The 19,225-nt window shown below is 53.6% G+C and overlaps 1 long non-coding RNA gene and 1 other non-coding gene across 7 annotated transcripts in view; both read right to left on the reverse strand.

Annotated features, from left to right (window-relative positions):
• Positions 1-11,312, reverse strand: part of LOC121105204 — a 34,257-nt gene extending 22,945 nt beyond the window's left edge. Inside the window, exons 1-5 of one of the 6 annotated variants that reach the window (XR_005837610.1) lie at positions 11,228-11,312; positions 8,574-8,650; positions 7,597-8,330; positions 5,782-6,229; positions 1,068-1,245 (exon numbers count right to left, since the gene is read on the reverse strand). This is a non-coding gene — a long non-coding RNA (uncharacterized LOC121105204). Of the gene's footprint in view, positions 1-1,067; positions 1,246-1,361; positions 4,227-5,781; positions 6,230-7,596; positions 8,331-8,546; positions 8,651-11,227 lie in introns of those variants that run through there. The other 5 variants (XR_005837609.1, XR_005837611.1, XR_005837613.1 and 2 more) reach the window with 5 other exon arrangements.
• A 3,803-nt stretch (positions 11,313-15,115) lies between these two features.
• TRNAE-CUC lies at positions 15,116-15,188 on the reverse strand. Its single transcript has one exon. It is a non-coding gene; the product is annotated as a tRNA-Glu (tRNA).
• Between the last annotated feature and the right edge of the window lie 4,037 nt (positions 15,189-19,225).

A 19,225-nucleotide genomic window follows, 5' to 3' on the forward strand; every position in this document is an offset into this window, starting at 1 on the left:
CCTCTGGACCAGCCCAGGAGTCTCACTGGCCTCATCCATCACCCCGTGGCTGCCCCGGGAGCATCCGGCACAAGGCACAGCAGACACAGAGCCAGGCTCGCTAGCCCAGCCCCCTGCGCTGGCTCTGACAACGCCCCCGGCCCCTCCGTGAGACTTGGCTCCTGGGACCTGAAAAAGGAACGTGCCCTCAGCTGAGCTTCCTTTCTTCCTGTCCATCTTGCTTAGCTGCCACATGGGTCACGTCACTGCACAGGATCTCCCAGGGAACCCCGCTAGACCCTCTGGTCCTTAAGGCAAAGCTGGTCTTAGGCACCCCAGGAGAGCCCCAGCCCTGAGCCCCCATGGCTCCATCCATGCGTCTCGAATAAGTAAAGCACAGATAAACAAATGACTCGTTCTGGCGTGAACCGTGCGCCTATAATCCCCCGCTTTCTTCTTCTCTACCATTACTGATTTTATTTAAACAGACACAAACATTCCCATCTCATTGCAATCTCAGGGGTGAGGAAAAGGGGCCAAGAGAAGAACTCACTCAAAAACCATTCTGTGATTAAAGGACATTATCAAAGCCTGGTGTGTGAGAACCCAGCACTCTCACGAGGGCTGACCATAGCATTGGCTTTCAGGGAGAAAGGTTTTCTACAGACAGACAAGCTTTCTTATTTCCCTGTCTCCACGCTGGCCCTCTGGGCAAGCCTCGGAGACCAGAGAGGACAAATGCACCATTCTTCATTTCATTCACGTGCTTAGCAAAGCTGCACTGAGGACCTACTGTGTGCCTGGCCCGAACTGGTTCTCGGGGGCCCAGGGCCAGAGTTGTGGACACCCCTCACTTACCGTGCCTGACCCACGGCATGCCACTACCCATGGTGGGCCCCCCACGCTGGCTCCATGTGGCCACAGTCCTGGCTCCAGGCAGCGTGCAGACCCCCAGGCCACAGGGTTGGTGAAGAAGATTCACTCTTGGTAGCGGCCCCCTCCCCAGGCTAAATGTGTACATCCGTGAATAGAGATGTGTGAGCTGAAACTAACAAAATCCTAGTGTCCCAAGAAAGCAAGAAACTCACCCCAAACCAGGAGGAAGTGGAGAAGCGCAGGGCTGGACATGAGGTACCAGGCGACCAACAGCAGGGCGGGCTCAGTGGGGCAGGGCGGCGGTCCTCCGGGGGCTGCCTCAGCCTCTTCCGTCTGGTTCTTGGGCCGACCCAGCCAGGTCGCAGCCAGTGTGCCGAGGACAGGGCTGACCTGCAGGAGAGGCAGGAAATTAGGATTACGACAAGGCTAGCACTCCAGAAGAGCTACACACACACACACACACACACACACACACACACACGAAAAGGCATCAAACCCAGTCTCACCTGCAGCGTGGTTTTCGTGGAAGGAGGTGGTTCGTGAAGATGAGCAATGATATGAAGAGGCGGAGAAGCAACGGGCCTAGGTGGCAGCGCCCACACCAGCCATGAGGCCAGGGGCACAGCAGAGCCCAGGATTCACAGGGACAGGCTGTGGCTAACACCCAGTGGGACGAGAGGTGGCGGGGGTGGGGGCAGGACAGAAGTCTGGCTGCAGTCATGGTCCCTCCAACCCCCCCGAGGGAGGGGGCATCCAAGGATGGTTGGGGGAGGTGGCATGCCAGCGGGGGCCTGGCCCATGGGCACTGGGGACTGGTTCTCTAGCCACACAGGGGAAGGGGCTCCTTAGGCTGGGGGGGGGGGCATTTGGGCCCAATAGGCCAAGAGGCAAGCAGGCAGGAAGTGGACAAGGAAGCAGGCAGGGCCAGGTAACCACAGGTGTGGGCTCAGCAAGGAAAACCAACCAGCTAGGCACAGGGCTGGACAGCTGAGGTCCAGAGGGTCAGGAGCCTGTGATTCAGGCACAGAGAAGGGGCATGTGGGTCAGGCCAGGCGACAGACAGACTGTGGCAAGCAGAGGTCCAGGTGGGTCAGGCTGGCCACCAGACAGAGCGAAGCAGGTAGGCAACCAGGCCAAGGGGGCCTGCAGAGCTCCCTGGAGGTTCCCAGCCAACGCCCGGGTGGCAGAGGGGCTAGATTTAGCCCCAGGGGGAGGAAGGCATCATGGAGATAGAGGTCCAGGTCACAGACCCCAACTCAAGAGGGAGACCCATGTGGCCGGAGCCCGAGGGGCACGCACACCACCGCAGTTCCTGTGCCCGCCTCAGTCCTGAGCTGTAGGGCGGGGGGCCAGGGCAGCCATCAGCACTCAGCTACGGGATGGGGGGTGGGAGGCAGAGAGGGCGGCGGGGGGCAGAGCCCTGGAGATGGGCAGGTTCGAGTGTCCTCCAGGGATTAAATTAAAGGTCACGGGGGCCAACTGGCCCAAAGAAGGCAGACCAGGCCTACCCCTCTCAGCCCTCTGCTGGCCTTCTCCACAGAGCCGGAGGCCACCGCTCCAGCTCTTGAGACAGCACAAGGCCGCCCTCAACAGAAGCAACCCCCCGGCCAGCCCTCCCGGGGAGGCAGAGGCCATCAAGGGACACGCTATGGGATGCTGGGGCCGAGCCGAGGCCGGGCCGTGGGCTCGCTCAGTAAGGATCAACTGTTGGATGACGGCATGGCCGCCTGAGTGAGTGAAGGGGCAGGACCAGCAAAGCCCAGCTCAAACGGGGCTGGGGGTGGGGCGAGGCCCACTCCCCCTCAGTGAAACCAAACCCACCCACCACCCGATCGCCTTAAACTCCTAGGGTCCCAAAGACTCCCCTCTAGCATCACAAGTAATGGCGGTTCCTTCATTGACTCACCTGTCCAAACAGACATCCCACATACTCTTACTGAACCCCACTTTGTGCCAAGCTGAGGCTGGGGCACCCAGAGGTGGCATGGGCTGGCCTAGGGCACCCCCAGAGGACCAAATCAGGAAGTGGTGATGAAAGGAGGGGAGGAAGAAGGGAGCGGAGAACAGAGGTGGCCAGTAAAAGCAGAAAAGCAGAAACTCAGAACTGTGGGGCGGGGGCGTCTCCTGGCCTCACGCATTCTCTACTTTTCCACCTGGTGAAGCCACCTCTTCCTAGAACTCCAGAGCCTCCAGGATTGATTTGAGGGGTGTTGAGACCAGTGGGTTCTGGGAGCCAGAGGGCTCACACAGGAAGCCAGACTGGACCCCTGGGCTGGAAAAGTGGGGTGCAAAAGTCCTGTGTGCACAGGCAACAGAGAGCGACGTCCTTCCCAGGCGTAGCAGAGATGTGGCAGAAACAAGGGGCCAAGTGACAACGGGCCACCCCTATGCTCAAGGGAGCGATTAGCTCAGACCCCTCTGCTGGTGGCTTCAGAAAAGCTTAAAAGAGGACCGCCTAGTTTCCAGAAACCCAAGCAGAAGCAGAGTTGGGGGAGAGGATTTTTGTCAATGCTAGGCACTCGGGGTACCAGGAATGAGTACAAAAACCCCCAAGATCCTGGCCAACTAATGCCTTCCACACCCTTCCCAGGTTCTCAGATGCTGGCATATTAATGACTTGGGGGCTTGTATTTTAATTACTATTTGAGAAAAGGTCCATGGTTAACTTTTTCCTATTTAAGCCTTCTCATTTAGAAACACCAGGAACTACTCTATTATGTTACTCTCCAATAACGACCCAGGGTGGGGTAGGTTTTGGTGGGATCCCTATTTTCAGAGGTGCTCATCCTCACCCAGGCAACCCCGGGTCACCTGGCCATCCCTTGACACGGTTAAAGTGCCAGACGATTTGGGTTTGCAGATTTGAAAAGAGCAAGCGAATTCTGAGCCATGATGCCAGAGAAACGTTAGCCAACAGAGAACTTGTGGGCCTCCTCCCCTGGCCCCTATCACCTCCTTTCTCCCTTAGTTTTCATTTGGCTAAAGGTCTGGCTAGAATCTGATGATTAATTGGGAGTGGTCTAATCCTGATCAGCCTTGGGGTAGAAAAGTCCAAAACTTGGGACCCAGAAGGGCAGGTTGCAGACTTGGGGAGATACCTGCTCTAAAGGGATCGATGGGCTCTGGGGAGTTCAAATATCAGGACAGAAGCTTGGGGCGTGGTATTCCTTTGGGGCACAGGATATATGGGGGAGGGAGATAGGAAGCCAGTAAAAGCACTGACTATTGGTTCTGACACCAGATCTGAGCTGTAATGTCCCCTCTGTGCACTTGGCTCACCGAGTGACCCTGACAAATCGCTGGCCCTCCGAAGCTCGCACTCAGGAGAATGTGGGAGCCAAATGGGAACCGCAAATCTTGCTGTTTCACGGGGCGGGGGCTCTGGGGCACCAATATCCATCTATCTCTTGATCAGGATGGGGCATTCCATGGGTGTTGGCCTTAGGATAATTCCAGGGGTTCTACAGGTAGATTATGATGTGTTTAAAGATCAGTTGAGTCCTGAAACAGGTCAGGTGCGTGCTCTGTAGGAAATGCACACGTCCATTCCCGGGATTTTCGGAGACTGAATCCAGGAGGCATGAAGCGCCTGGACCACTGCGACATCTGTGTGTAGTAGGGTCGAACAAAGGAACTTTCTGCAAAGCGGCCGTATCTGTGGCCAGCTTCCCAAAGCGGCCTTCAACTTTCAACCCCGCTCAATGGAACCTCACTGGGACAGAGGCAAAGACTCACATGAGGAGCCAATGAAACCCGGGCTCCAGCCCCAGAGTTAGAAGTGTGGCCTAAGCACCGGTCGCCCCTGCCTGCGGACGCCAGTTCACCTCATTATGATAATCAGTGTGTTTTTCCTTCACAGACAAAGAAGGGCTCCTTATGAGACGAATATTGGAATCCAGCAGCTACCTCATTAACGTCTGCAGCCTCTTCCTTGACAAGGCCCAAGATTAGCCCTGTGTTCATTAAGGGGAAAGGGCGGAAAGTGGAATAAAACTGAAAACCACAGCTGGGGGGAGGGGGAGGGCGCTTTCTGTGGGCCATTCATTCGCTGAAAGGCTGCGTGTACCTTCGGGACTTAATCACCAGCGAGGGGGGCTGGGGAGGGTTTAACCAGGATGCAGGAGGTAAAGAGGTTAAACTTGATAGAAGGAGTTAAAAACCCAAAATGGGGCAATTTGATTTGAAAGCTTCCTGGGATTTGTCACTGGGATAATCAATTTAAAACCTTTTTCCTGTTTACCTTCTTTTAGCCGGACCCGACCCGAGAGGAAACCTTTCTCTGGATGGGTTTTTGGTAGATTTCAATATTTTCCAAGGCTCCCTTCTCCATTTTTTGGTGCCTCTCGTGTCTTTTCTTACTGTTTTTTTTTTTTTCTTTTTCTTTCTCTGCTACTCCTCCCCCCGCCCCCCACATCTTTCTTCCCCCTTTGGTTCTCCTTGTGGGAACTTAACCTGTCAGAAAAGCTGATGGGGACTCCGATTTTCTCATGAACATTTTATTGACATTATTTCAAGTCCTTCAACTAGTATTTGGTTCTTACCTGCAACCCATCCCACCTGACCTGCCAGGTAAAGACTAGCAACCCTATTCCAGAACTGAGAAAAACGTGGCTTGGAAAAACTGACTAACCCCAAGGCCTCAACACCAGGTGGTCTGGGCAGGCCTCGAACCTGGCCAAGATGGTAAGACAGTAGGAGAGGCAGTCTCGTAGACAGGAGAGCTGCGGATACTCCAGTTCTTAGGAGAAACTAAGAATGAGGGAAGCCAGGAGCAGGTGATTCTGTGAAGCGTCTGGGGAGTCTATGTCAACAGGAGAGAACCAAAGCCAAAAGCCATGTGAGGGCCAAGAATGAAAATGTGTCCATGTGTCCGTGTGTCCGTGAGCTGGAAACGGATCCAGAGTTAAGTGACAAAAAAGTCATTACCTGAGTTAGGGTCGTTCGACGGAGCAGAACAAGTCAGGAAGCAGTGGGTTGAAGAGGAAATTGGAGGTGAGGAAGGAAGACAGCAAGTGTAGACAGGCCTTTCGAGAAGCTTGGCTGTGAAAAGGAAAGAGACAGGCTGTAGTGGCTGGAAAGGGGGACAGGGGGGCCTGGGAGGCTCCAGGCTGTGGAGAGAGCAAAGTTAGGAATTGAGAGGGAAGAACTAGGGGTGGGAGGGACAGGTAGGTCTGAGACAGGAGGGACCAGCACAGCAGACACCTCTTCCTTCACAGCCCAAGAGGTGATGGGGGTGCAAATGTGCCGTGGGACCCCAATTGGAAGAACACCTTGATGGCCTCTGTTCCCCTTGGAGGTGGCAGGCCAGCCCCGGGGTCGGGACAGGGAGTTGTGAGGTTCAAATGAATCCATGGTTGCAAAAGGCCTTTGCAGACTGCAAAGGGAGACATAAATGTTCGCTATAATTACTCACTGGTAGCAGGACGCCCAATTGTACAGCCCACTCAAACCTCACCGGGGCCTGGATTTTCACTGACCATAAATTAGGCGTCCTTACATTAAGGATGTAAAAACCAGTGGTAAAAGCTCCTGCCAGCCCCTGGAAGACAAAGGGTTCCCTCCTAATAGCCTGGATTAACTCAAAGCAGCTCTCCGCCCACTTCGTTTGTCACCTTCCAAGTCACCCTTCCACCTTCTATCTGCCACATAATCCAATCAGCCCCTTTCAGATGCCCGGGAGCTATTGTCTCCACCGAGCTGGGCTTCTCTAAAGCGCCGGAGTTGTTTTGTCTTGTCCGGACAAAACTGGTTGGCTTAAAAGGGGACGAAAGAAATTGCGGGTCGGACGAGGACCCCAATTAGCTTCCAGGAGACCGTTCTCATCATCTTTGGATCACATGCCAGGCCTGGTGTGCTGGGCATATTGTCGGCGTTCCAGAAAATGTTTGTTGGATTAATTCTGCTTTTATTTACTCTGGAATTTATTTATTCAGCACAAACACACAGCACCTACTGGGTGCCATTATTACTGCGGGAGAATGGGGTTGGGCATGTGCACCACGAGGCACTAACCCCGGGAGTTAAGTATCTAGCAATTTCCACAGCGATTTACAAAGCACTTTCATAGTGGTTACATCATTTGGTCTTCAAAAGCGCCCTGTGGGGTTGATAAAAGCGGGTGCTTTTTTTTTTTTCTTTTCTCTTTTTTAAATCCCCATTTAGCCCATGAAAGGGACTGGGGCTTGGAGAAGTTAAGTGACTTGTTTAAGGTCACACCTTCATTGAGAGGTGGAACCAGCACAGGGCAGCGGCGCTGGGGCCACCCAGACCCCCTGAGACCACGCTGGACAGCTGGGATTTCAAACAAGCTATCCCACTGTCAAATGCCTGATTGGAAATCAAAAGGGTCTTAGTAGAACTCTGGGTCGGGGGGGCGTGTAAGCGGCAGCCACAAGGGCACCCAGGGTCCAACTCTGACCCCTTCTCTTGCCAACAATGTGACAAAACACTTACACTCCTCCAGCCTCAGTGTCCCGCTGTGAATGTGAACGTGTCCTATGCCATGGGAGGGGGCACTTGCTTCTCCTAAGTCCTATTCCCCCTGCCCCCCCGACCGTTTTAAAAATCCCTCAAATCAATGTCGAACCCATTCTCATCTGTAAGTGAGGCTGCTTCATTCATATGTATGTACGACATGGAAATAAGACACTTGTAGAACATAGAAAGTGCTCTGGAAATGACCACATGCAAGATTCATGTTCTACTCAGGTCAACCCAACACCCATCTTGGTGGACCCCTACCTGCTTCAAGGAGAGCCCCGCGGACAGGGGGCTGCCTGGAGCGCTGTGGGAGAATAAACAAGAAGCATGAGACGAGAGTGACAGGGGTGGGAAGGGACTGACCTACCAAATGTTTCAACAGACATTTGCTGACCGCCTCCTCTATGCCCAGCCCTGCCTGAGGCGGTTTTATCTCATTCAATACTCACAACAACCCTGGGAGGCTGCTCTTCTTGGCCCCATTCCCCAGAAAGAACAGGGAGATCTGAGAAGAGGTGGGGATGCCCTTGCAGTTCCGTAGCATGGCGTCAGGGCTCATGCTCATTCCAGAAGCCCATGTTGGGCCTTGGAATTGCCAGTGAGATGCTGGTCGAGCCCTTGGCCCAGGTCCCCCTCCTGAGAAGTTCCCAAAGGGATCCTTTCATTCAGGACATCATACAGGCAACAACAGGGTTGTCGTCAGAGAAAGACTGACAACTCCCTGGGGAGGGAAACACTCCAGGTCGCTGGCACATGAACACAAGCAGAGACTTATAGGAAAGTATTCATAGCATCAAGGCATAAGCATAGCAAAGGTCAGGCGTTAATGACCAATGCCCCCTCACTAGGGCATTGGTTTCAACATTCAGCCAAGAGGGGGAGCTGGCTGGTCAGTTCTGGTCCTCTTCATCTTCTGTCATCCTCGTCCCGGGGGTCTCCGCCAGTGGCTGCTTTGTATGCTGGTGTCATCCAGGGGTCGGAGCTCCTAGTGTCCTCTGCAATTGATCAAAGGTTAGAGGACCCACTTAAAAGCCCAAGTCTAGGCAGTAATTAAATTTAAATGATTAATTACAACTAAAACTAATTAGTTAAAACTTAAAATGGTCTTTTAATTGCTAATGGGTCTGGGGGTGGTACAAGGAGGGTGGCCGGGGTGGGGATTCAGCCTGTCACGTTGGGTTATACACTGCTACAAAGAGGGGCTGAGGTACCATCAGGTGGAGGTGAGCAGCAAGCACCTTGGCAGCAGCGTGGCATCGAGGGGTGGTCCTTGAAGACAAGGAGGTGAACGGATGATGTCATCCCTGAAGAGACCCTATGGCATGGGAAGGGGGCCGGATTAGAAACCATCTTGATGACCTCTAACGGTCAGCAAAGGAACAGCAGAGAGAGGGAGGGGGCAGTCAGAGGGAGAGGGAGGGAGGTGGGAAAGAGGGGGCAGGAAGAGGGAGGAGTTAAGAGGAAAGAAGGAGGGGAATGGAAGGAGGAGGAAGGGGAGGAGGGAGGAAGGAGGAGGGAAGGGGAGAGAGGAAGGGGAGGAGAAAAGAGGGATGAGGAAAAATAGAGGGGAGGGGAAGAGGAGAAATGGGAGGAGTAGGAAGGAAAGAACTGAAAAGGGGAGGAGGGAGAGAAGTGGGAGGGGGTAAGGAAGACTTGATTGACAGGGCACAAGTGTTAGCTGTATGCGCATGCGCAACCTGAAGCCAGGTCTAGCGGGCCAAGAACCATTTGCAGGCACAAACCGCTAGGGGGCGCGCGGCCAGCACTCAGGACTCAGGAGCACAGCCACCTGCGGCGCGAGCGCAGCAGAGCCTCCCGCGCCCCCGCAGCAGAGCCTCTCGCGCCCCCGCAGCGCCTGGCCAGCAGCTGTCAGGGGCACAGCTGGCATAGAATGGGCGGGGGGCGGGGGGCACCCAACAGGTCTCAGGCTGGGGTGGGGAGCAGCCACAGCCCGCACCAGCACATCTTGCAGGGCCGCTATGTCCCCGAAACACCACGCCCGCCATCGCATGCCAGAATCCACCTGTGGACATCGAGCAGCGCCCCCCCAACACAAGTCCAGGGGCCCTTCAGCACCCCCCAACTATGGGGGTCACCCTGCATCAGGGACACATGAGGCTATCAAGAAGGCACTCGCTATAGGATCTTTCCAGAACACGATTCCACTTTTAATAAGTAAAAACACAGAAATCTTGACTCTGACCTTCGGTAAATCCAATTAAACATAAATCAATTAAAATTATAAAGGCCCAGTTCTCGATACACTGTTTTCACTCATTTGCGTGGTCTCTGGACACATGATACAAAATAGTACTGCTAAAAGATAATATAAAGGCGGCCAAAACCACCTAAAACCACCCAGAGCACCATCGACCCCCCCACCACCACCACCACGCAATCTCACCTCCCTTCTTGGTCACAGCAAGAATTTCAAGATCTCGCACGATGACACCTAATTAACAATTTTACGACCCCTTCATCCTGCTCAAATGAGCCACACCTTCTTAAGACCCCCAAAACCAAAACCGACTAAGATAAACTAATATGCGTCCATGCTCTTGCACGACACCCCAAGTCACACAGCTAGTGCGAATCACGGCATCTCTGCCCAGCGCGAATGCTCCAGCTGCTCCCCAGTGAACCCCCAGATCTTAAAACATTTCCCCCTCAGGTAAATGAATCCAGAATTCTCCAGTAAATCCCGCGCTCGACCCCCTCCAGCAGAAGAACAAAGGCCACCTCCCCTCGCCACCCCGCCCCCCAAAATTCCGCAGTGCCACCAGCGCCCTCTGGCGGCCAGCAAGAGAACCTTCCAGAAACCTGCCACGTAGCAATCCGCTCGCGCCCCCCCCCCAGCCCGCCGGCCCAGAGTGGGGAGGGGGCGGCGTGGGGGGGGGCTTGACAGGGACAAAGGAAACGGCAAAAGACGACTTTATCAAAAGTCAAAAGCCCGCAACATGTCAGAATCTTCTAGCGACCATCACGCAATGCTAAAAAGACCCCCGACCCCCAATTCCCAACTCCCAGCGCCTGGACAACCCCCAACACGCCCCCTTTTCTGCATTTCTCTCTTCCCTCTAGATTAGTCTTCCCCAGCCCCAAGGACATGGCCTTCTCTCCACCCCAAATCACCCCCCTGCTTCTATTCTGCTAGTGCCCCCAATGACTTGACCCTCCCCCAGCCGCCCTTCTCTACGGAACTGATCCTAGGGGGCTTCTGATGGGCTACACTTGGGCGCCATATCTCTCCACTATTAAAGTGACTGATCGGGGGAACCAGATGATAGCAGTTAACAATTCTACTCTAAATTTTGACTGGAGTCGGCTCTGCACTAAACCCTTGTATTTGGATTCGCAATCCCTTGCGGACGGGAACCTGTACCCCTCACGCCTACGGGCCACCTAGCCAAAAATTAGGGGGGAATCTACCTGGGAGACTCTTCTTTTTAGATGTTCCCCCCCCCCAACTCGTGGGGCATGCAGAATGTACCCGCCGCCATATCTCCCACCAACCGCGATTCTAAAGGTGGCTTCGAGCACAGAAAATCGGGGTTTTGGACCCCGGTCACTGCGGTACACGGTTCTGACAGGGATCTGATCGGATTCCTCCCCCCGGTCTCCATTTAAGCCCCTACCGCCCAGGCTACCCTCAAGATGAGGGCCTGGACAAGAAAGGGGCCCTGATTTCCCCCAACCCCAGGAAAATGTGCCTCGAGATTTTCCTGCCTGACAGTATTTCATTGCCGACACTCGGGGACCAGGCGAGGTGGCCGCCTTCGAGAGAAGGTCCCCGGCGTCTGTCATCGGCATGTCCAGAGGACAGAGCCCAACCTCGAAGGGCTGTCGTCTTCGATTTGCACATCCTTTCAGGCAAGGATGGCCAACCACTCACCAGGTGGGGAGATTCTCGCGTGGGCGCCCCGGTTCTCCCGAGGAGCTGCAGCCGAGGCCAGCGGGCCAAGGCGCGCTCCATCTCAGCTCTCCGCCGTCTGCGCTAGGGGCTGGCTGGGTGGGGTTTATATGCAGGCGCAGAAGGGGTGGTCTCTGACGTCAGCGCATTCTGCTGCAATGCGCTCATTTCTCCAAAAGTGATTGGCCGGAAAAATGAGCCCCCCAGATTCTATGACAAATTGCTCTAGCCGCACCCAGATTGCAGCAAAGAAGGGAGGAAAAAAATCTGCCGCAGTGCCCCTCGCCGCCATGACCAACACCCTGTGTTCGCTGGTGCTTTTTCTCTACACGAGCCCCGCTCGCCGAGCAGGGCGATCTGTCTGCACAATTTGCTGGGAGAACGGGACAGGGGATGGTTTTCCTCAGGCGGGCCGAGGGTAAAGCTGGGGCGCTGGTGGCAGCAGATCACACACCTGACTATTTCGGAACCTCCACCAAAGGATGCGGCTTAGGGAAAGAAAATGATGCTTTCTGCATATTGTCCCGGAAAATAAAACGCCCTGAGCAAGATAACCGGTACCCAAATGTAAGTCGGCGGCTGTCACCCCCTTTTAGCCCACCCGTCCATTTCTGATTGGTTATCTTTGACACAGAAGACTCGGCACAGCGTAGCATCTCCGAGTCAGAAAAAAACCGGGTTTTGAGTCCGGGGCTTTGCCGCTTACAAGCCGTGCACGAGAATCTTGCAACGTCCCTTCCTCTGCCAGGGGGTCCGTTTCCTACACGTTAACAAGGGGGTACCTCCCCCCAACCGGGGTCGTAATAATAATTTAGACACGAGCTGTGTCCCTCTAGGGAAAGTACTTTTCGAGGAGGACTGTGTCCCACGTGGAGATGCATGGGGTATCCCCCCAAACTGAGGTGATCTCCCCCACACACTTTGAAAAGCACCCCCTCCCCGTACTGCCCCGGGGAAACAGGCAGCGACACATGTTGCGGCAGAGCATAGCTGCACGGCCTCGTGCTCCGGGACTTGGCACATGAGATTTAATCCGTAACAGGTGGCGCCTTCGGCAGCTCTGCCGGGCACTGAGTGGCAAAGCGGGCAGGGCCGTCAATCAAATGTCCTCTCGAAAAGGTCAAAATGCTGTTGAAAGGGACTAAGGATCTATCTTAGGGTGACAGGTGGGTGGCAGCCGGGAGGGCAAGGATGAAGCGCCTAGTGACAGAAGAGGGGTGAGAATGAGTGATGGGTCCCAAAGGGGAAAAGCAGAGGGGCCCTGTGGGGACCTGCACTACTTGGGGGGGGGGAGTTTCAAAGCAGCTTCAGAGCGAGCCACCAGCCCCCCCATGCCCGGCGATCCTGCGAGGTGTTTTTCACAGACAGGAGACTCCGGGGCTGAAAAGAAGGGACAGAGCTGTTTGCAAGCCCACGGGCTGTAGTAGGGAGGTGAAAGTGGACCACCAGGTCACGAGAGACACCGAGCCTTGGGCAGGGGGCTCGTTTATAGGTGAGCAGTTGTGCTGCTGGGGAGACGAAGATAGAGTGGGCTTTGGGGGGGCATGGCGGGGAGCCACCCCAAAGTGTCAGATAATATGAGGGGGGAAAAGAGAACACCCAGTTTACAGCCTAGGGAGCATGCAAGAAGCCCCAGAGACTAGAGTCCCCCATCAAGAGTTGCGAGACAGAAAGGCCTGCACCAGCCACAGACGTCAAGAAAGCTTCAAAAAATCATGGTTCCGAGCATCCTTGTCAACAGGAGAACGTTTATTAGCCTCAGTATTAATAGCTAGGAAACAGCCGGAGCAGGCCGGGACCAATCAGCGTCCAGGAGCCCCTGTCGTCAGGCCCGCGCAGCCAATCAGACGCCAGCAGGCCCGGTTGCTAGCCTCTCGGGGGGCAGAGGCGAGGGGTGCGCATTGTCACGGGGGCTCCCGCTCGCCCTCCACGCGTGGGAGGCCTGCGTGGGCGCCCAGGCGGCCACCAGAGAGCGTCAGTAGCCATGCATTCCGGGCCCCTGGAGGCTGTCCTAGAGACAGTGCCTCATGGCGTCAGCCCTGCAGCCCCAAAAGGACATGAGTTGATGCTCTGGGAGGAGCCCCAGGCCTTGGTTGGGTGCCCCCGGGAGGCCCAGGAAGGAGAAACTCCAGACATCCATGCGCATCTCTTCTCAGGGCCTGGCGCCCAGGAGGAAAGTTGGGCCTCCTAGCGCAATCAGCCTCTCTGCTTTTTTTCTGGGCTCTCTGGCTCCAAAGCCCTGTGCTCAAGAGTTTAACGATAAAGCCCACTCCTCTTTTTCAGGGTCTTACTGACAGGCCAAGGTAAAGGACCCTGGAAATTATGTGTTTCCGACAAAAGCGCCCGGGGGGGGGGGGGGGTTGAATCCCCTCTCTGCTCCCTCCTAACTGGGAGGCTGAGGTCCAGGCCTCTCCCTGGGCCCCTATTTCCTCATCTGGAAAAAGGAAAGAGTTGGACAAGATGGTCCCCAAGGAGCCTTCCAGTCCTGCTTTGCTTGATTTGAATGTATACATCAGGCGAGTCAAATGTCTTCCAGAACATTCTGCATGACAGTAATTAGTATCAGGTGTATCCTGCAGTCCATGTGGTTACTTCATCATTCTGCTTTTCTTTCCATTGTATTTTATTTTAAACAGAACACCATGGCAACATGTTTATCCTTCTGGCTTCCTGAAAGAAAGAAAGAAAGAAAGAAAGAAAGAAAGAAAGAAAGAAAGAAAGAAAGAAAAAGAAAAGAGAGAAAGAAAACACTGCTGTAAACTAATCTCTACTGAGCGTGGTTTTAACCACAATAAAAAAAGATATCCATATGTTTAAATGTTTTTGTTGGCTTTTCTGGAGCTCAGAACCTAACTTTTTAAATGTTTATTGGTCCAAAGCAATGGAAGAAATAACTTGAAAGAGCCAAATCTATGGTAATATTTGGATCCAAACTGTTTCTCAATCTGAGCAATGTCGTGCATGCTTTCCTTGCTCAAAAAAGGACATTTGAGGGCTCAGATTGATATCAATAGGGCCAAACAGACAAGGAAATCCAGGTTTGAGAAATGACTCGTTTTCTTTCTGTACATGCTGAAACCCAGCTCTCTTGAAGGGCCCTGGAGGAGAGCCAGTGTCCCAGACGCATGGCTTAGCCTGTTGCCTTTTTTTTTTTTTCACATAGATCTAATTCAAAGCACACATTTTTCTTCTTTTTTTAATTCATACTTGGGAACCCTCAAAAGCTGTGTGAGCAGTCTCCTATCCACATGTACATACTTGTGGGCAAGTGTACAAATGTCCTAAGATTTGGCTAGGAAATGAAGACAAGGTCCTCCTATATCAATCTCCCAGCCATGGGTAAATGCACTCTCTTCTCAAAAACCACAATGCAAGCTTTTACAAAATACCATGTGGCTGCTCCTCTAAGCAGATTTTCCCAGTCTTCCGGGTACCCCTAAAATGATAGTATTCCCCAGAAATCTCTTGAGGCTCCTTCCACACTTCCCACAAGTGGCTACAGCAAAGCTGTGCCTTCCTAATCCCCAGTTCCAAAGCCAGCCTCCGGCAATGCCAATGTCCCAAAATCACACATCTCTGAACCCCCTACCATTCCCCCGTAGACCTCAACCAAAATCAGAGAAGCAGCAGGGCATTCAGAGGGCCTTCCCTTGAAGTTATTTTGGGGTAGAGATGCCTGGGCATTGTCAGGAACAGCCTCTCTGCCTCCTATGAGGTGAGAGATTGGACCTCAAGCAGTCAAGGATTTGGGGGAAATGATCAAGAGTCCCATATTCTGGGGTCCTGGAATTGACAGTGGCTCCTCTGGACTGCACACAGACCCACTGCTCTGATACTACCAACCCCTCAGGAAGTTTAAAGTAGGTCCTACACCCAACGTGGGACTTGAACTCACAACCCTGAGATTGAGAGTCGCGTGCTCTACCGACTGAGCCAGCCAGGCACCCCTCTCAGGAGCTTGAGTTTGCCTTCAAAATGAAGTCTAACCTCTTTCCCATTTAAGGACTTGTATGAGGGGCTCACTTTTTATTTATTTATTTATTATCCAAACACAGTTCATACCCACACTCCCTGTGATTTGGATGCTTGGGGAGGGGGGGTTCTCTGGTGGATGTCGTGATTCTGGAGTTGGGGAGTCGGGGGCTGTACACTGTGGCTGCCTCTGCACTTCTGGACCTCTCCCACCCAGGACACCAATATCAGGAACACCCCGCTTCCCTGAAACCTGAGTTTCTGGGTGCAGCCTCAACCTTTGCATAGAGGAGTTTGTCAAATTGTAGATATTAAAAGACAAATAAAAGTCAGCGCCTTTTGCTAAAGGCCAAGGATAAAGCTTACTTCCCGGTAGACTTGAAGCTGGGCTTCAAGGCAGCGCGCATGTTTGGCTCTGGGGGTTTGTGGTATGCGGGAGAGAGGGTAGACACGGTTCTTTACCAATACTTTCCATGACTAGAGCCAGTGAGAAAGAACCGGAAGGTGATGGCCGAAATTACCCCCGAATACCCCCCAAAACCATTAGTTGTTCTGGGTGAATAAATTCTGGGTGATTTTTCTTCTACTTTTATGCGTGTCTTTACTACACGTATTGCTTTTATAATGTGCATTTAAAAAAAAATGCAGCAGTGCAAGATGACTGACCATTTGAGCCTCCCCCTTAGGGTCCTCAAGTACGAAATTTTTTTCTGAAATAAATGCAGATGAAGAGACTCAGGACTTCCCTCCTGAGTAGTTCAGGCACGGTCCCTGGATAGAGGCTTTCAAGAGTGGGGTGGGCATGGAAGGGCTGGGACAGCCCCACAGCCACACCCAACTTCTGGAAGGGCTCTCTCGAACCCGCACCAGAGGGGAGCAAATTCTGAGCTGGTCACAGCAAAACAAAGTGAACTTCCCTGGTTTTGTTCCTGCAGGAGGGGCCTAAAGAAATCCATCTACCAGGGGATGAGGCAGGCCAAGAATGGGATCTTGGCGGAGCAGAACACCGCCATGGGTCAGATTTTAGAAGTCACATCCTGACACGAGGAAAAGGTGGCCACGTCGACCCGCCCCGCCCCCACCCAGCCCCCCTGGCTTTGGGCGTGGGCCAGCCCCCGGATTCGAGCAAGGGGTTTTCTTGGCCCCACTCCATGGAAATATTTCCTTCGGTGGAGCAAAGAACTGCTTCATTCAACTGCCTGCGGCGAGGGAGGGGGCTGGCTTTGCTGTGTTGACAGAAGGGCTGAGGCCTGGGGGAGGGGCCCCCAGAAGAAAATGTATTCCAGGTAGAACAGGACTGGAAAGTTTGCTTTTTTTTTTTTTTTTAAACTAAAAGATCGCTGACAGTTGAAAAACTGCCACCCCACCCAAGAGGCTCCAAGAGAAGACACTTGTACTAGATTTCAGTGATGACTAAAGCAAGACCTGTCTTCTTAACGGCAAAGGGAAGGGGGCCAATTCTGGGCACGCTTTCAATTTAAACATTCAAGGTCTCGATCCTTTCAGAGAGCACAGTCGGCCTCTCTGGGCCAAGCCTGGTGATATCTGTGTCTCAGCCTCACCCAGAAGCCACCGGCTCACTGGTAGAGAGTCAAGGGCGTCCAGGAAACGGGGCAATTAGGGGCCCTCTGCACAAAGAGGGGTCCCAGGGGCACACAGTCCTCCCTTGTGGGCCCTAGGCTGTCCGTGTCACAGTCTATGCCCCTGGAAAGGGCACCAGTGAAAAGAGGAATGCCCAGCCCCTTGGCTTTCACCAAAAAGCCAGAAGGAAGCACGTGCACATGACTCCCATGGGAGAGAACAGCTCAGAAGTTGTACTGCAAAGGAGAGGCTGGGGGATGACAGCCCTGCGGTCGCAAAGTCCCACTGCTGGCCTCCTTTCGCAGCCTCTGGTGGACTAGTCTCACCTGGTGGTTGAGGGTTTGGGCCCTGAGATCAGACCTCAGGTGCAAGTCTACTTGTTCCCCGTGTGGCCTTGACTTAGTTGTTCAGCCTCCCGGGCCTCATTTTCATGATCTGTAGAATGGGGACAAAATGCCTCTTTTTGGTGGTAAGATTAAATGGGGAGGGAAAAAATGAGTGTGTATTCACCGTGTGTCCCCACCTATAGGACACGAAGAGAGCACAAAGAGATCTTCTTGTTTTGTTGTTGTTTGCCTTTATTTTATAGGAAGCATAAATTTATTTTGTAATTAAAAAAAGAAGGCAAAGGCAGATAGTCTCTCCCTTGCTGTCCTCCCTGTCACTCCCTTGTGGCGTGTTCAATAAACGTCTATCTTCTTTAAAAATAACAATAATAAAATCTAATTTAATTTTTTAAGAAGTAAATTCAGTAAAACTGCTAGGTCAATGAGCAAAAATTCTGTGCTCTGTGCACTCTGTCGGCCTGCCACAGACATGAAGGTGCCCTTCTCATGTGGGTAGGACGGCCTTGAACACCGTTCTTTGCAAAATGCCTGAGAGCACGGATGCTGAACCCCCCCCCCCACAGTTTTGGGGCTGGGCTTTGCCGGTCCCCACGATCGGCCAGAAAAAAAGGAGAAACAGGCCTCCCCACTTGTAGCCTCTTTGCTGGGCCCTGTGGGCTCCCTGTGGACCAGGCCGGCCACCAGAACACAGCCACCTGGCCCAGTACCCTCCATCCCCACCACCACCAAGGGCCAACTGTCTTCTTTGGTATGACCTCCCATCTTCAAGTCTGGGATCTGAGATGCAGTTTGCAAGCTCAGAGGGAAACGAGATCTTTCAGATAAAAATTATTCCCAGGACACATGGCCCTCCTCCTCCCCCTCTTCCCTGTTGTCCTCCTAGACCTGGTAGGACACAACAGGCATGGACATTTGGCAAGGAGGCCATGAGGCCAGGTGGGCGAGAATGCTGGCTCTGACTTCAGACCCGGGTTCCAACTTGGATACCGCCCCTTACTAGCTGCTTGGCTCTGAGGGCATCTTAGGTGTCTCTGTGTCTCAGTTTCCTCATCTGTAAAATGGGGATAATAATGGTATCTGCCTCTCTGTGAGCACCTTGTTAAGAAGGTTGAATGAAGCCGTTCACGGGAAGCCCTCAGTGCAGGGCTCGGGGAGATGCTCAGTCACTGGGGTGGCCTCCTCCCGCCCCATACTTACCCCCCCCACACACACACCCTCCCTGGGGTTGCAGATCTAGCAAGGCCACCCTCTCCAGAGGAACACAGAGCACAGAGTCTCTGCCAAAGCCTCCCTACAGTTGAGGAGGAACAGCTCTGGGACTGGGAGAGCAGAGTCGTGAGCCTCTCGGTCCTGGCAATCCCAATGGAGGGGCAGTGGCAAAGTTTCTGAGGGCGAGGAGGCACCGTCCACGCCAGTCCCTGCTGCGTGCCCTTTCTAGAGCCAGAATGCACGCACATCTTGTAGCCACAGCCCACCGAAAAGTTTCATTCACCCCCCCGTTGGGGTAACTGCACCACCAGGGGTGCTGGGGGTAAAGGCCAGGCACTGAACGTCATTTCAGAATTCCACAGGTCACGGCAGGCCTCGGTGTCTCGCCCCCATCTACCAGCTTGCTCGGGCTTATGCTCTGCAAACGCTTTGCCCTCTGAGACAGGGCTCAAACGTTCAACATACCCTTTAGGTGTTTGCAGAAAGGATGAGCTTAAAGGCGCCTGCCTTTAGGTAAACGGAGCTGCCCTTGCACTTTTGATGATAAAGAAAAGCAAACAAAGGCCGCCTTTCAAAGGCCTGCTTGCTCCCACTGGCTCCCAACCTAAAGATCCCCCGGCCTTTGTGAACTGTTGGGGGTGGGGGGCTTTGGGAAGGTCTCTGGACCCCTTGGCCCTTTGAGGAGGGTCCTGCCCACTTCACCCCACGGAGCGTCCAGTTGTTCCCTCGGCAAAAAATATGAAAATCAATACTCAGGCCACAGGTTTGCTCTGAACACAGAGTAAGATCGACTAACAGACTGTGAAACACAAAAAGCCTTCCACATTCTCTGAGGGACCCTGGGGGTCAAAGTCCCCAGCTGGAGTGGTGG

This window comes from Ursus maritimus, unplaced genomic scaffold, assembly GCF_017311325.1.
Source record: "Ursus maritimus isolate PB19 unplaced genomic scaffold, ASM1731132v1 scaffold_25, whole genome shotgun sequence".
Taxonomy (NCBI): Eukaryota; Metazoa; Chordata; class Mammalia; order Carnivora; family Ursidae; genus Ursus; species Ursus maritimus.